Below are 14,002 nucleotides of genomic sequence, written 5' to 3' on the forward strand. Positions count from 1 at the left end.
GGAAGAGACAATTTGTGTGACATAAAAATAAAGATAGAACTAAAATACTACACAATAATTATAAATAAAATGAGACGAAAGGAATCAGTTAAAATATTTCAAAGCCTTGCAGTATTTGGGAGGAGGGTAGAGGTTTTCTTTACTTCATGCTTTTAAAATAATAGTTTTAAAAATATAAATATATCTATTAAATGCCAGATATAAAACAAATAACTTTCTATTTGTTATAAACCTACAACTGCTCTAAAAAATGAAGTGTTAAAAAAGGTAACTTAAAAACTAGCAGAGGGGAAGGGAAGAATACATTTTGAAAAATGATTAATACAACATTGAAAAGAAAGTAGAAAAAAAGAAAAAAGTGAAAAGGAAACATAATATAATAAATAAATATAAATGTATCAGGAATCTAAATAAATGGAATTGGATGTGCCTCTCCCAGAATAGGCAAGCAAATTGGTAGCAACATATTGAATCAAAGAACAAAACTCACCTGTATCTGTTTGGTTTAAAAGAGACAAAAGGGTACAGAAAGGTGGCAAATCAAAGAATGATTAGAAAAAAAAAAAAAAAAAAAACTAGGCAAAAAGTAACCATACCTAAAGCCTGTATTAATATTAATATTGGACAAAAAAAGATTTTATTGAACAAAGCATTATTAAGACGTAAAAGTGTCAATTTGTAATAAAAATCATCAAAAAGATGAAAAAAAAATTCTGGTCTATAATGTCCAAGACAAATGGAGCAAACAATACAAAAAAATAAATATATATTAATCCCAAATCATGTATACTGGAAAATTTTAATGCACCTTTGTCAGTAAGTGCTGGATCAAGAAGTAATGTAATTGTAGAAGATTTGAAAATACATCTAACTTAAATAAAATGATGTAGTCAATATGATAGCAGGCATTCTTTTCACATACATTTGCTGTTTATGCTTTTTATTGATTCCTAATCTAATTGCAAAGAATGTGACCTGTAGAAGATTGGTTATTTGATTATGTAGAATTTTATACTGTGCCTTAGAATGTGATAAAATTTTGTAATATATTTAAGTTAGTGGTTACCTCTTGAGGAGAAAGGGAAGAATTGGGAAAAGGGAGAGATACAAAGTAGACTATACATGTAATGACTTATGTTTCCTAAAGTTCTGATTAAATATAGAAAAATGTTAATAGGTGAAAACGTAAGTGATCGATACACAGATCTTTATTATACTATTTTCCTTTGTACTTAAATAATTAATTTATATATAATTAATATATTTTTAAATGTTGTATTACTTCATCTATTTAATGTAAGTATTTAAAATAACTGCATTAATTGGAATATTCCTATCGCACAAGCCACTGAAAATAGGTGATCTCTTTCTATATTTGAGACATATCAAGACTATTTGAAACCCATATATTAACAAACTCATTTGTTTCCAGGGACATTTGGAAAATAGACTTATGGGGAGAAACACTTGAAGCCATTGAGGACACTTAGAATGGAAACATTTGTATTGGCTTAGGGGGGGAAAATAGCTAAACCATGAATTATATAAAATTCTGTGAAAGATACAGAGGCCCATCACAGTGTCCTTAATAATTCAGTGTATGTAAAATACAATTACGTGAGATTATATGTCTGTACATATCTGTGTATGTATGTATCTCACATTCTCAATTTGATTAATTTTGCATCCATAGGGTTACAATACTGGATTACTTGTTCCATAGGAATACAAAAGAAATAAAATCACTGTAGTCCCTGGCCTTAAAGAGCTTATACGTTTATTTTTTGCACGTTTTAGAAAGAATCTACCCCAGCCTGAGAAAGATGTCAAATATTATTATGTATTTAATCATATCACCTCTTTAGCTTTCTCTTATAAACAGAGAGTATTACTTATCCAACTATGTTTTAAGCATCTAATTTACTTACCAGTGTGATATGTAGTACATTAAGATTTATATTTATCATTTATATTTTTAGCTGAAATTTGCCTCAAAACTAAACTTGCCAAATTAAAAAAAGAAAAACACAAAAAACAAAGATTTGATTTAGACATAGTATAAATGCACTAAGTAAAATGACTTCCAAGATTCTATAAAGTATACTTTTGATAGAAATAGCTGAAAAACATGTCATTCAATGACCTCATCATTCAAATCATTTCCCTCAGCGTTGCATTTTTTTGTGGCGGACAATGCTAGAGTTTTGCATCCTATGATTACTGCTGGGCCACTGGGCAAACAGAACTTTCAATAAGAATAGTCCTTAGTAGAAATTCTGCAGTTGATTCATAAATATTTCTACTTAACATCCATGTAAATGACTATAATTGTGAATATTTAGAGATCACCTATTTTAGTTCCTTTGTTTACAAATAAGGACACTGGGTCTCAGAAGAGGTAAGTGGTTTATGCAAGGTGACATGGCTTCTAAATGCCATCTGTGGAGTGATCCTGGTGCTATGCCCATGAGTCATTCCTGAAAGCCTACAGTAATGTAGCTACATTATCGCTAAAAGCCATTTTTATGAATAGTACTGGACTATTCATGATTAGGAATGCTTGCTCTTTGTGCATTACTTTTTTGAGAATGTCAATGATATTTTGACTGAAAGAGTCTTAGTTGAAAAGCACCAGCACAGAATACTGGCAAGAACAATGAATCAAAAACTCAAGATGGTAAAATCAAGGAAGAATCTGAAGCAAAAAAAAAGTGATTAGTGTAAGAGTTTGTTTACAACCTTCTTTTTTTTTTTTTTAGCTTTCTGTATATTTTGCACAGAGGATTTATCTTCCCTAATTCTAAATATTGGGTATTTGTTTGCAGAGTTTCCTTAAGTTACATTGTCAATATATTAATCCATTAAAAAAGGATTTAGATGATATGAATAAATAACAATATTGCATCTATTTGGCAACTATGTGACTAATCAAATTAGCAAGAACCATAGGGTCAACTCATAGGATTTGCTATAACTCTTGTATAGTTATATCATGAAGGGGGGGCCCAGTTAAGAATAAGTACTCAATGAAAGGGAATGAAACATTTTCGCATACAACCTATATTTTTCCCACATCTGACATAAATGGGATATGTAGAATTAGACAAAATTTTATTGTCTCTATGATTCTCTTTCTTCCCATTTATTAAATAAAGAGGTAAGATTAAATGTTATTTAAATCATTTTGTGCTCTATCATTCTCAAAACTTTCCTTCCTTCAACAGTGAATTATTATGTATTAGACACTGATTATGCCCTCTCAACAGTCTCTCTGACAGATTCCAACAAATTTGAAAAATGTTCCCTGCCGTTAAGAAATTTGCAGTTTAATAGTGGAGGCAAGATATACCTGGTGTGTTAAGAGAAAATGTCATTTATGTGTCATAAAGGTAGCTCTCAATTAAGCTAAAGAATGAAAATGAACTATTTTTGCTTAGGAAAAATGATAACCAGAGAAGAACAATATAAGAGGGCTTCTTCCAACTAACTATTAATTTCACCAAGGAGGTACATTTATACACCTGACTTCCAATTATGAGTCTATTAAAAGAAAAACAAGTGGGTAAAATGCTTATCATCACAGACATTCTAAGAGTAGGACATTTTGATTATAAAACCAAAGGTGTTACAAAAACTTTTTGTTTGATTTCCCTTTTTTCTTCCTTCAAGAATATAACAATATTGTGACATTAGAAATTCTTTCTGTATGCTAATGTGGGGAATAGAGAGTGAGAGAGATTCTGGGTGGGTTTGTAGCCTCCTGTATATCTGGAAAGCTATAAGGAGTCACAACAGGAATAAGGGGAAGGGAAATAGAAAACTTGGTTCTTGAAACTAAATCAAAGCTTAAGGAAGAAGCTTGATGTTTTTTTCTAGGTCATATTTCTGCACTTTACCGCCCAAGTTGGCAGGTTGCGAACATATGTGATAATAAGAACATTCACTTGTCTGGAGTGACCTATAGAACCTTGGCATGGTAAACAGATAGCAGTAGAAAACCACTTGGGAAATACCAGTAGTCCTTCCATACATCGTAGCTAACACATCAAAACGTAAATGGGTCAGTTAGTCTCCTTTTAAAGATTAAAAAATCCTTTAAGTGAGGGACTATGTCTTCTTTTATGTCACTGTCTATGTCTGGTGTCTTGTTCGGCATATTATAGGTGTTTCTTAATCATGTAACTTTTTCAACCAATTGGGAAAGAAAATAATTTAGATTTATTTTTTCAATGTATCTATTTATGTTTTTGTTTGTTTGTTTGTTTGGTTTGGGTTTTTTGTTTTGTTTTGTTTTGTTTTGTTTTGGTTTAGACTCCTGGTGAATATTTGGTGCTAAACCTATTCTTATGCCTAAGACTCTTCAAGGGCCCTAGACAATATGTGCTGAATTTCATTCGAAATTCAGAAACAGATGGAGTTTGGGGATCTAAATTTCTCCATTAGAAATCAATTCTGCAATTAGGTAGCAAAGCTGCTGCAATGCTCTCATTCAAGGAACTTGGGTTTATTCTTTGGTCCAACTATCAGTAAATAGCATGCGGATTTTGACTTTAATGAGTAACTGGAGACAAACTGTGACCAAAAGAATTGGAAAATATATTGCCCAAGAGCCATTAAGTACCTTCAAAGTAAGTAAGAAACGTCTTCTAATCAATAGAATTGGATGAGGAGCCACTTAATATAGGATTATCCTGGAGACTGTTAAGTTTATTTGCATTCTTAAACATGCTCTGAATTCTGAATTCTTTTAATTCAAATCTAAGAGATAATGAACATCTCATTTAGAGATTACTCAAAGTTATAGGGGGCCTATGTTAGAGTAGCAGTTTAAAACTAAATGATGAGTCCTCTCACTATGGTAATGACTATCTTTGGTATCACTAAGAAATCAAAAGACATGTTTTCCCTGCTAGGCTCATAAGCCAGACATTTTGCACCCTGCTTTCAGCTTTGAAGCAAAGCTGTTTGACTCCTAAAGGCTCTTCAGATAAACACGTGTTCATTCCCTAAACTTAATACTTATGTGAGTTGCTCTGACAGTTAACTTAGGTTATTCCAGCCTATTATCCAAAAATGCTGTTCTCTCTTCCAGAATTAATTCAAGCTTCAAATGAAAGCTAAAATATCTTATCTAATGGAAATCCAAAAAGCATTTTTATCAGTAATATTGTAGTGGCTCATAAAGTGATTCCCCCCTTTTAAAACAATAAAATATATATATATATATATATAATGGTTTTAAAACCATTTTAAATGGGTTTCCCCTTTCTACTTTCTTTGTTGTTGTTTTTTCCCTTCTTTAAGGCAGGAAAGCCCCATTTATGATAAAATGCAAAGTGCTATTACTTTTCTTTGCATATATCCAACTTTGATTTCAAAATCACGTTTGCTCTTCTGGGAAACCCGAAGTGCTTCCTTGTATTCTACACATTCCTTGTATAGAATGACTGACTATTTTATTTTGGGCAGGTTTCATATATACGTTTGGTGGAGGTCTGCCTGTATAGCTACCATTTGCTCACTGCAAAACTTTTCTCTCTTTTATTCTTATACTTGAAATTTCAGAGAAAAAAAGTACTGAGTTATAGAGCAACAGAAATTGGTACGGCACAGAGGAGACAGACATTTTTGTTAAGAAAGAAAGAAGGAAGGAAGGAAGGAAGGAAGGAAGGAAGGAAGGAAGGAAGGAAGGAAGGAAGACAGAAAACTGTGATGAGCTAAAGCCAGACAAACATCATTTTCTCATGAAACTACAGGAAGTCAATGGAACCAATACATTTATAGGAACTCTGGTGCCAGTGCTATGTCAAAAGTATACCATCTCTCCCCTTTCCAGAGAAACAAAATCAATAGGGTATCTGTGTAGACATAGATATAGATTAGATATAGATTAGATATAAATAATATAGCTATAGAAATATAGATATAGATACATATAGATATATAATAAGAGATTTATTATAGTCCACACAGTTATTGAGGCCAACAAATCCCACACTCTGCAGTCTGCAAGCTGGAGAATAAGGAAAGCCTATGGTGTAAGTTCAAGTCTAAAGGCCTGAAAATTGGAGACCTGATGGTATAAGCCCTGACTGAGTCCAAAAGCCCAAGAACCAAGAGCACCTATGTTCTAAGGCAAGAGATGCACTTGGGCTCTTAACAGGTTGGATGATGCCCACCCACTGGGAAGTGCCATCTGCTTTACGCAGTTCACCAGTTCAAATACTAATCTCTCCCAGAAACACCGTGAAAGACACACCCAGAAATAATGGTTTATCAGCTATCTGGGGATCCCATAGCCTAGTCAGGTTGACACAAAAAATTAACCATCACAGATACCATTTGGGAAGGCTCTTCTATTAATTGATATCAAAATATCTATCACATGACTTCATTTCAGTCTTTGTGGTAATTAAAGAAGAATTGCTTCTATGGTGTTGTGGCTCTGGTGAGACCATAGGAAACGTAGCCTAAATAGCAGTACACTTGGTAGCTCCAGGCATATGCTTATAAAACTTTAATTGTGGGGGTCAAGTCACTTATGGGGGTCACATGTCGTTACACTATTTCAACGTGATGATGCCATAGCTGTTCTCTTGACTTGGGCCATAGGTGCCATATCAGCTCCTACCTTGGTCTTGCACTCCAGTTGTAGATAAATGTATGGTTACAATTGAGAATCAGTTAGCAAAGGGCTGGTATTATTGTAAGTTTGCTTGAGTCTTGAACAGCTTGAGAACTCTCAGTGTGAATTGATCCCATTAAGGGCTCAGCATTCCTGTGTTGAACCTGAGTTGATATATCCAGCAATAAATTGTCAGCCTTATTGTCCAGTCATTTCCAAAACTCCACTTGTGGAGTAACTAGTGACAGCTTTAATAATCTTGCTACCTAGATATTTCATCTTTGAGAGAAGAAAGACAATGCAGAATTTGAGTCTCTTCAGGAAAAACGGAAATTCTTGAGTTGTTTTTGTAGTAGAGAATTGGAGTAAAGGCGAGCTGGGTATAGAGTGACTGAACATGTATTCCTTTTGACTTTTTATTGTTTTATGTAGAAACCTTATAACGTAGAATGACTTCTCAAATAATCCCCAAAGCTCTATTACTTGTTCATCCCATGAATAACATAATCTTGAAATATGGCACCACATCTGGAATCCTACGAATCAGTCTCTCTAAGATGCACTGAGAAACTTCAAGAGCATAAATAATAAACTAACAAAAAAACTAACAAACAAGGAATTTTAGATGTTATAAAAATTTTAGAATAAAGGTCATTGATTAAAAATCTGCAAATATATGATATTTGGAGAAGTGTGTTTAATAATACAAAGATGATTTTTTTTCTATTCTGAGGGAATGGTGAGCAATACATTCTCAAAAACTAAAGAAAAGAAAACTATACTAGGTGATATATTTTTCTGGTAAAAGCAAACTATGTAATCTTGATGAATATGTGCGAGCCTATATACCACTGGGATAAGACCTATTAAGAAAATATATTTGGGAAACATCTGTACAGTTTATTAATATTACAGAGCTGTTATTAACCTTCAGCTTGGACTCATGATCATTTATGAGTTCTACTGTATACATTGGCCATAACTCAAAGAATTTGCCCCAAATCTTCTGAATTTTACATGCCTTCTAGGATTTTTGCCTATGTAAGTTTGTTCAATGTGCTAGGTAATATAAATTTCAGTGACAATTCTTAAAATTTCCTTCTGAGGTGACCCTAAGAAAAGTGAAACTTCATGAACGTTCTGTGTCCTGGGAAATCTACCACAGAAAAGCAATGCTCGAACAGGGCTTAAGGCATTTCAATTAATCTATAGAAATGAACTTTCTTATTATTTGTTGTTGATATCATTTACTTTTAAAAAATATCCTCTTTTGTCTCATTACCTGTTTGGGCGTATAGATATATTCATCTATTCTTGGAAATTTACTCTTGCTAAGTTTACTTTACTCTTGAGATATCAGCTGATCGCTTCGTCAAGGGCTCCACGTGCATAATGATCTCGCTAGTTAGCAGCTCAGAAATTTCTCAGAAATGCATGTCGGGATAAGATAAATGACTCAGTTATTTTCCGCGAGCTGTAATATCTTCACCAGACTATTGATTCCCTTTGGAACATGTAAACCTCTGAGCAATGGTTTATAGTGCAAATAAATTACAGACTTTTATTAATGAAAAAAATCATACAAATTAATCTTAAATGGAGTGCAATGACCTAAATCTGACAAATGACTGGTCCCTATAGCCTGTTAGGAGGACAGCATCATTCTAGCCTGGGCCTTCCATTCTGTTTGCTTCAAAATAGAATGAACACCTCTTAACAGGTAAATTCCAGAGAGTAAACTGATATATGAAAATTTGCCATAAGCCACAAAGCTGTCATTTTAAATTTAGGCTATAGAGTGAAAGCTGTAACTGTTCAACTATAGAGTTTAAGAGTAATAGTTTAATTCTTGCCATACTTATTATTATTATTATTATTATTATTATTATATGTATAATACTACATATTATATGTGTATGTGTATTTTAATCCTTGAAAATAGAAATGAGGTTTTATCTTAAATTTTTTTGAAGTCTTATAAAAATATTTTATTTATTGTCTTAAAATGACTATGTCCTAATATGGACAAGTTTCCTCCTAGAGTTTTTAACCCTAGCAATTAAAAAGTCAAACAATATGACTCCAAACTATTTTGCAAACAATAACAATAACCGGTTTAGTCACTTAAATTTTAATTAGGAGACTTTGATATTTACATGGCACTAGACACAAGGAAGTAGATGAGCAAAGCAGAGATGGACTCTTACCTCAAAGACCTGCTCTTGTGAAGAAGACAGATAAAAACTATCAGCTAAGTGAAACTAAACTAAATGAATAATTGCAAATGTGCTAAAAGAACCTTGTCTAATGTGGAGGGTGAAGGTTAGTTGTGGCTTTAACTTAAGCCATGAGTTTGAGCTCATGAGGCAGATAAAGAGAAAAGGGAAAAAAAAAACCCCAACTATTCCAGGTATGGAAACTGGCAAGTAGGGATATCTATAAAAGAGGAGAGGATGGTAGGTTTGCACACTAAGAGATGCCTAGCTCTTCTCAGACAAGGAACATGTATAGGGTCATGTGATAAGATGGGGCAAAAGAGGTCAGTCTGATCATACCTAGCCAGGTTAATCGTTCTGAATTTTATTCCAGAAGTAATGGGAAGTTGCTGATGACGAGTAACATAGTAAGGGCTCACCCTGGAATAGTATAGAGAAAGAACAGTAAGAAGGCAGAATACACTGTAGGAAGGTCATTAAGGGGCTTTTACAGAATTCCAAGCAAAGGATGGTAGCTTGGGTGGGTGGATGGAGAGAAGTGGCACACTCCAGTCATTTCAGATGTAGAACTATAATTTGGAAAAAATGTTTCAGAGTGACCAAACTGGCGATATTATTCCAGTCTCGTCATGGACTGACATTTTAGTATTTTTCATGCTCGAACTATACAGTGTTATTTTATGAGATTATTCTGTTATGAAAACAACTTTCCCCTGATTTTCATGAAAAGCATTCCTAGTTTATTTGGGTGCGGTAAGTATGTGCTGTATTACTATATTAGGTTGGTGCAAAAGTAATTGCAGTTTTTGCAATTCTTTTTAACCTTTTCAACCGCAATTACTTTTGCAACAACCTCACATACGCTCACTTTGGGCTTGCTGATACTGCTGTACTATTCAGAAATGATGTTATACTTGTTGCAGCACCTGGAACCAGCTGAAAAGGGCATTTCTAGTTTCTGAATGCACATGTAGGCACTGAAAGGCTAAATACCTTGGTCAACAATGTTCTACATTTTGTAACATGACAGATGCAGACCCTCAGCCCTGTATGAAACAATAGGTAAGAATCGCGGGAATGCTGTTGCAAACTTACATTTGAGAACAGAAATGTAGATCTAAATTTATCTGCCTTGTCAAAATGGGCAGTCTCTGGCTCCAAAGCCCGTGACAGAATACCTCATTCAGTTCTATCTGTTCCAGTAGGAACTCTTTTAGCCAGCCTTCTCTTTAACTCACCCACCAGGTTAACTAGTGGACCCTACTCTTCTCTAAATCAATCACAGGATCTATCCTGATGGCCAGATTAGTCTCTATTCCACCTGCAGTTCAGCTTTCCCCATAGGCTTTTCAAGAGTCGGTGATGTTGGTTCCTCAAGTTTGTCCGAGTTTTACATAATTTTGTAATTATAGAATTTAAGCAAGTTACATGACCTGGTGAAACATTGTGAGAAGAGAGTCAACTTTTAAACTAAGTTGAATATGTTTCAAAATGGCATGTTATTAATGAGTCTTAGCTTCCCCACCTCTAAAATTGTCATTGAAATAGAGATGGTGGGCAAGATGGTTTAAAAATTTGGCATTAAAAAGGTACAATTCTGAACTCTGATGGATTCATAAGTGTCTTAGATTCTTGCTCCTCTTTAAAGATATCAAAACTTTAAAGCATGAATGATGCATTATGGATGTTTTGTGCAAAAATATAACTCCATTTGGCAGACTTATTTTTAAAAGGGGGCATGTTGGCTCACCATCAAAGATTGGAAGATGAATTTACATTTGTATGTTTTAGATGAATATAAATTGTTTAAAGTATGTGACATTTAAAATTATTCCACTTTTTAACTGATGCCGATTGACGAACATTGAGGCCAGATCAGGCCTTTTATTGTGCCCAATGGTCGCTGGCCATAGGACAGCCCAGATATCAAATATTCTTTCCTCGAATCATCAGTAAACATTCTGTCCTTTAGATCTTTACTTTCCTGGGCTAGAATCTGGCTTCCCTAATTTACAACAGTCTCCACTTTACCTCCTGCCAAACAAACTCCTATCCAGCTTGCTTTCATCACCTCTCTTAGCTGCCTTCTGTGACACCAGGATTCCAGTGCAATTTGTGACACATATCAGGATCAAAACTTTTACTGCTGCTGCATACTGCCTGTTGTAAATAGTGATAAATTGAGTACATCTGAGCTTTAGGGGGGTATTTTTCCTCTGCTAGGATCCAAGAGAGTAATAATCAATATAGCACCAGATGCAAACAAACCCTCATCTAAGAGACCGCTGCCTGTTGCCCATTGATGGTGCAGCTCTTTGGAATAATTAAAACAGGCAATTTGACCACAGATGCATTTCTCTTGTTAATCATCAGGTCATTAGCCTTAATAAGATCAATCTGTGATTAGATTCACCGTATCTCAAACCAATGACATGGAGCAGAGAGGAAATCAAATTTCAGTACATGTTTCATTTATCTCTGACCTTCATCTTCTGCCACAAAGCCCGGATAGTCTGTGAAGGTTATAGATGCACTATCTTGACGACTATGTGATCAAAGATTCAGCAGGCTGACAGCAAAACGGGGACACATAGAGGAATAAAAGGGATGTTTTTTAGTGAGCTGCTCTTATTCCTGGAACACTGAGCCAGGCTTGGCTGGATTACTGCGGATTTGTCCTATTTCTTATCATCATTAGTGTCCTTCAACAGGGATGTGGGGCATGGGTAGAAGCTAGTGTTGCTTTTATGGTGCTAAGGAAGGTCGATCTCTCCCAAATGTCAAGGATTGTCTCAAAACCCTGTGTAAACTGAGACCCTCTGATTCCCCAGTGATTCAATCTTATATGAACTATTAATATCAAGAATCGGAAAAATCCGTAGAGACAGAAAGCAGATCGGTGATTGCCAAAATCTGGGGGGAAGGGGAATAACTCATGACAGCTAATGGTTTGGGGGTTTCTTTTTAAGGTGATGAAAATGTTCTGGAGTTAGTGGTGACTATTGCACAACTTTGTAAATATACAAAAAAAAAGAAAAAACACTGAATTATACACCTGAAAATGTGACTTTCATGGTATCTGAATTAAATCTCAATTTAAAATAAAAACACATTAAAATTCAAAAACATCATGAGAATCAGGTTACCTTAGACCAATTACATCAGAACATCTTGGGCAGAGATTCAGGCATATGACCAGGGACGAGGGCCTAGCCTCTGCTTTGACATTGACTTTCTGTTTTATGTGGGAAAGCCATGAAATCATAAAAGGTGAGAGAAGTGGAAGGACTTTGTTACCCTCATGCTCAAGCCTTAACCAGACAGTACCTTCTTTAAAATTTAGTTGGATAATGTTTTGAGTCAATTTATATACCAAAGAAAGGTTACTCCATAATGAAGGCTCTATTCTTCATGTGCAGAGATTATGGTCAATGCCTTCATGGCCAACTGGTCTCCTGCCTTTGCATCACCTGGTATTTTGTGTATTTATTTCCTTATTCATTTATTTGTCAAAAGTTTTATCTGAATCCCGAGGCACTCCAGGCTCTACCATTCTGCATATAGTTTGGGTTTCAGCAGCAGTAATTCTTAACTGAATTAGTAATAGTACTACTAAATAATTTCAATCTGTGGACACAGCTCTTGTGGTTTCTCTTTTGAAACAGCTTGAACTATCATATTCAACTGTTTTGTTTTGTTTTGTTTTCTGATAATTTGATCACTGCTTATCTGACCTCCTCAGAAATGTATCAAAATATGACTTTATGCAACCTACCTTAGTCTCTTCATATCTAACATGGAAACAATGGTATTCATTGCTGGAACTCCAGAGCTCAACACATATATAATAAATAGATTGCCTGACATAAAATGCTTTGATATGCTCAATAACACAAGTATTAGGAAAAATAAAATCTGTTGCTTTCTCATTTATTGTAACCTAAAACTGCTATACAGAGAAGGAAAAATATTGAAGATGGTAAGAGAGATGATGAGTGTAAAGTGGTTTATATTTTTGAAAGGCTAAGACTAGGAGAAAGATGATCAACTTCTTTAAATTCATGAAGACAATAGAAACAGGGGAGGCTGGGTTCCACCTGATACTCAACAGAGGCAAAGTTCAGTCCCTCAGAAGAGTGTATGGTACAGTTTTACACTACGGAGTAAACTAATGAAAAATGTATTTCTAAAATAGTTTAAAATGCTGTATCTAGTTCATGAATGTATTTATTCAGAATACCATCTGTGTTTATGTTATTGTTATAGACTTACTGGTATTCTTTTGCTTTTGGCCACTCCTGTCTATTCAACTTAAGTTCTCAAACATTTCTGCATGATTCTAAGAGCAGGGTAGGAAAGATTGGATTCCATGTATACTGACAAATGTTTGCACAATCTTTAGCAATATTGCAATTGGCAGTGTTGCCAGTAAGTAGGACAATTCCTGAGCAATGGCTTTGCCAACAAGGGGTTTACGATATGATTTTTATATTTATTTGTCTTCTACAATTGAAAACTCAGTATCACTATTAGAAAAAAATATATACAGAGTTTCCCATCAGTCTTTTTATACCAAAGAAAGTGACAACAATTACTTCTCCAGTCTCCCATGAGCCAGGTCTAGTCTAGAAAGGTGGTTTTGGTAGAATATAGAGAAAGAGTGACTCACTATATGGGCTGGAGTTCAGGGACCATTAAAAATGCACTGGGAAAATCAATTAAAAAGGCTATGTGGGGGCGGCCAGATGGCTCAGTTGGTCAGAGCAGGATCCCTGAACAACAGGATTGCCCATTCGATTCCCACATGGGCCTGTGAGCTGCACCCTCTGCAACTAGATTGAAGACAACGAGCTGCTGCTGAGCTTCAGGAGGAGCAGCCAGATGGCTCAGTTGGTTAGAGTGTGAGCTCTTAACAAGGTTTGCCGATTCACTTCCCACGTGGGATGGTGGGCTGCGCCCCCCCACAACTAAAGATTGAAAATGGCAACTGGACTTGGAGCTGAGCTGCACCCTCCACAACAAGATTGAAGGACAATGATTTGGAGCTGATGGTCCTGGAGAAACACACTGTTCCCCAATAAAAATAAATTTAAAAATCTTTTAAAAAAAAAGTCTATGTGGTTCCATACATATCTCATTAATACTTGAAAAATAATTTTTA

General features: G+C 34.9%; 1 protein-coding gene across 3 annotated transcripts in view; it reads left to right on the forward strand.

The window, feature by feature from the left end:
* Window positions 1–14,002, forward strand: part of RIT2 (Ras like without CAAX 2) — a 303,120-nt gene that overhangs the window by 127,182 nt on the left and 161,936 nt on the right. The window lies entirely within an intron of this gene.

Source organism: Rhinolophus sinicus, linkage group LG09, assembly GCF_036562045.2.
Source record: "Rhinolophus sinicus isolate RSC01 linkage group LG09, ASM3656204v1, whole genome shotgun sequence".
NCBI classification, from domain to species: Eukaryota; Metazoa; Chordata; class Mammalia; order Chiroptera; family Rhinolophidae; genus Rhinolophus; species Rhinolophus sinicus.